General features: G+C 61.1%; 1 long non-coding RNA gene across 1 annotated transcript; it reads right to left on the bottom strand.

The window, feature by feature from the left end:
* Nucleotides 1-881: 881 nt before the first annotated feature.
* Nucleotides 882-2581, bottom strand: LOC309667530. The gene is made up of 3 exons (XR_014267808.1): nt 1930-2581; nt 1665-1824; nt 882-1172 (listed from the first exon to the last, which is right to left on the bottom strand). It is a non-coding gene; the product is annotated as an uncharacterized lncRNA (long non-coding RNA).
* Nucleotides 2582-4342: the final 1761 nt, after the last annotated feature.

Raw genomic sequence — 4342 nt, 5'->3', positions numbered from 1 at the left:
AACACGCCCTGCTGCTTCATGCTGGCCTTCCTGGAGGATGGTGCCCCCCTGGCACAGCACAAGTCCTTGACCCAGAAAGGCTTGGCCTGGCCTGAATTTGGGCCCCGGGGGTGCAGGTGCGCCATGAGCACACCCCCAGCCAGGATGATGACTAAAGGGGCCGCCCTGGCCAGTCCAGAATTCTGGCCCAAGGCCAGGCAGGCCCTTTCGGAGCCGCATGTGGCCAGCTGGGGCCTGGACGTTTCCCACAAAGACACTTCAGTGACCTGAGGTGGCTCTGGGAGCCACAGGCCACCTCCACTGAGGGGTGGCAGGGGCAGGTGGGCCGACCGCACCCCCATACACATAAGGAGGCAGGGCTGGCCCGATACCAGAGCCCACACAGCCACCTGGGCCCCCGCGAGGCATAGCAGGGGGCGCTTCTGGGCGGGCTGGGCCCAACAGGCTGCACACTTGCCTTTGCCAAAGTCAGTTACTGCCTTTCAGGGTCCCCAAAACTCAGGAGATACGACCCCACCTGGAGTCCAAATGAGCTCCCTGCCCCCGAGCCCTTCCCTATGAAAACCTCCCTCCCAGGGGAAGGGACAGCCTTTGTCTCAGTTTCCCCCTTTGCTGGTTGAAGGTGAATAAAGTTTCGTGTGTTAAGTGCTAGACTGGCCCGTTCTTGCAGCACCCAGAGGTCTCTGCAGGACGCCCCCGGGGCCCCCAGAGGCAGAGGGGCCGCCAGCTGGACGAAGCTGAGGTTCCCGCATGCCTCCTGGGGGGCCACATGCACAACAGCCTCCCGGACTCAGTCAAACACCAGGGTCAAGCCCATCAAGTAATTTACAGTGACCAGCATGTGCCCAGTGGACCAGTATGGGGCTGAAGAGAGCGATAGCTGGGGGGTCAGTGACATCAGTTCACGACAGTCTGTGCAGAGCGTCCCGGCAGACTTATGGTCCCCCTGTCCACCTACCTGGGCTGGCCGGGCTCCGGCGGCGGCACTTCCTTCCCTGCATCTTCCCTGCTTGTGCCTCTTCCATGCCTGTCGCCTGTGCCTCAGTCAGGAGGGCAGGCACCTGCAATTCAGGCAGCCCAGGCCGCCCCCTCGGGCGGGCGGGCCGGCTCAGCTTGCTCGCCTTGTGCTGCCGGCTCTTGAGCACCAGCTTGGAGAAGGCATCCTCAACGCCCTGGGAAGACGGGGCCGGCTCATTGGGGGGCCACAGCCTTGGCCTCACCTGGAACCCCAACCCCTTCCCCACCCTGGCCGGCGAATGGGGAGCCGGGACCTGCTTGTCTTGAGCTCCAGGCCCACTCTGTGGGGGGCCTGACCTCAGCAACTCCCCCATGACCTCCTGGGGGGTTGGGCCGATTGGGACCACTTGCTGCTCTGGGGGTACAGGCCCCGGGGCCCCAGGGTCACCGGTCCAGCCTGGTCAGGGCAGCTCTCTCCGGGGACCTCCACATCCTCCGGGAGCTGTGTCAGCCCAGACTCGGACCCTGGCCTGCCTCACTGCCCTGACGTCAGGGAAGACAGTGCAAGAGGCTGCTGGTCACGGGGGTCCCAGAGGGTCCCAGAGGGTCCTGGAGCTGTAGCCAGAGCCAGAGAGGCTGCCCTGCGTCAAGGGAGAGGGGGCAGTGGGAGCTGCTCCTCGGCGGGGCGGGGTGTAGCTCCTGCTCACCTGGCACTTCTTGGCTGAAGTCTCCACGTAGGGGATGCCATAGCTGCGGGCCAGGTCCTGGGTCTGCCGACACTCCACAGTACACGTGGCCAGGTCTCACTTGTTCCCCACCAGCACCCTGGGCATGTCGTCCGATTCCTTCACCCACTCGATCTGCTCCCTGCAAGGGGGAAGGCGTGAGCCGGCCGGTGGGCTGCGGGCTCGGCTGCACCCAGGACATGCAGAGAGCGGATGGGAGGCCCCCGAGTGTTGCCGGGCAGCTCACCTGTACTAGTGGATGTCCTCGAAGGATTTGGCCCTTGAAGGACTTGGTGTGGTTGATGGCAAACAGAGGAAGCCCTCCTGGGTGCGCATGTGCTAGGTCCGCATGTTGCTCTACTCCTCCCGGCCCACTGTGTCCAGGATGCCTGGCAGGCACATCTCCCCATCGATGACCACTTGCTTCCGGTGGGAGTCCTGGGGAGGACACTGCTTAGAGACAGCCGGCCCTCCATGGATGGGACCCTCCCTCGCTCCTCTCGTGCCCCCCAGGACCAATGACAAGGAGACCCCTCCTGCAGAGCGGGTGGGAGACAAGCCCGTGTCAGGAGCTGGACTGTGGATGGAAGCCGGGCCGGCTCACCTCTATGGTGGGATGGTACTCATCCACAAAGTGGTTCTGGATGAGCTGGATGGTCAGGGCACTCCTCCCCGCGCCTCTGGCACCCACCACGAGCTTATACTCCGTCATCAGTCCTCAAGGGACCGCAGCACAAGGCACTGCAGTGGTCTCCTGTCCCACCCACCAAGGAAGCCTCACACAGCACGGCCAGACCACGCAGGGCACGCCCACTGAGCTCCCTGGGCCAGCCTGCCCAGGCCCGGCCTGCCTCTGTGCCCAGACACCCAGGTAACAGGGACCCAGCCAGAAGGGTGGACCAGACGCTCACCTGTGACACCTCCAGCCCAGAGGTGGAAGGGGGGTCCGACCTCCAGCTGCACTTAATGACTGTGTGGGAGAAGCAGGGAGCCGGCCCCGCAAAGGCAGGACGGACAGCTGAGAACATCTCCCAAGCAAGCACCTGACTTAGAAGCTGCTGGGTAGGCAAAAGGCCTGAACTGGAGCTGCCGTGGGCTGAGGTTACCAGTGCCCCCACGAGAACAAGCCCTGCCACAGTGAAGGGCACAGCAGCATGCCGGGACTGGCCAGTGGCAGCCGACAAGTGGCTCCAGCCACCCCCCACCTGGCATGCTGGTGCATCTGACAAGTATTCACTGAGCACCTACTGCATGCCAGGTGCTGCTCCAGGCACAGGGTGACAGGCAGACAGAAAGAAACCCTGCCCTGGCAGGATCGGGCTCTGCTCCAAGGGAAAGATCCACATAAAGGGAAAATAAAGGGAAACCCACAGGCCCCAATGCCAGAAGAACTTTGGAGAACATAAGGCAGGTGAGGAGGTGGGTAGGCGGGGGCCAGAGCTCCAGGAAGCAGAAGCTGATCACAGGAAAAGACTCAAAGGAGGTGTGGGAACAAGGGGACAGGTGAGAGAGGAAAAGGGCCTGGGAACAAGTCTCCTAGCTGGGGTGTCCCCGTTTTGTGATGCTTAAAGTAGGGGGTCCCTTGCAGGGAGAGTGGGCAGTGGCTTTCTAAAGCCCAGGTTCGCCTGGTGTGTCTGATGGCCATAGGGTGCCGTGCTCTTTGGAGGGGTCCATGGGGCTCTGGAGGGTGGGATACCCCACCTTGGGCCATCGCCACAGGCAGCCCTCCACTCGGGGTCAAAAAGCACACTTGTGGGGTCCTGGAAGACAGGGCCAGGGACATGCAGCGGAGGGGCTGGCCTGGGCAGGCAGAGCAGAGCACCTCTGCCCGCGGCTCACCTGCACCCCCACGCGCCCGAGCGCCTGGAGAGGACAGTAGTCACCTCACCTGGCCCCGCCGCTGCAGCCCCTGAGCACATCTAGAGGCCAACTCCTGGACTGGCTTGGAAAGCTGAAGTGATTGAAGCTAATTAATAATAAAAAGAAACAGAGAGAACTGGAAAATGTTCCTGTTACAGCCAAGTTTCATTTGTTCTGAGAGAAAAGTGAACCCAGGCTCCAGGCTCTGTGCTCCTCCGTTTACTGAGCACTTCCCGGGGCGGCCCTGCGGGGCTGCAGGTGAAGCTGGGGGGCTGTGGTCCCTTCCCAGGGTCGGGAAGGAAGGCTGTGGATTCGGAGCCGCGATCCTCCCCACTCAGCCCCACTGCACACTGCGAGGGCCTGATAGGTACCAAGCGCTTTCTGGTGCTTTCTGATTGTGCTAACACCCCGAGCAGATTGTGCTCCTGTTCACAGAGAAGGAATCTGAGGTGTGGAGAAGGCACTCACCTATCCCAGGTCAGTCCCGAGGTACTGAGTGTGAAAGTTGAGATTCAAACCCTTCTTTATTATTAACTGGAGTCACCATGCTGTACGTGACGTTCCCATGACTGCTTTTATAACAGGAAGGTTTACCTTTTTGCCCACTTCACCCATTTTTACGCAAACCCCAACCCCTGGCCCCTGGCAACCACTAATCTGTTCTCTGTACTTATGAGCAAGATGTTTTCCTTTATTTTTTAAGAGTCCACATATAAGTGAGATCGTACAGTATTGGTTTCCTCTAAGGTACTTCATTAGCATAATGCCTTCAAGGTCCATCCATGTCGTGGCAAATGGCA

Source organism: Balaenoptera physalus (assembly GCF_965194825.1).
Source record: "Balaenoptera physalus genome assembly, chromosome: 10".
Lineage (NCBI taxonomy): Eukaryota > Metazoa > Chordata > Mammalia > Artiodactyla > Balaenopteridae > Balaenoptera > Balaenoptera physalus.
Note: the sequence above shows the minus strand (reverse complement) of the source record. Positions and strands in the feature narration are given on the sequence as shown.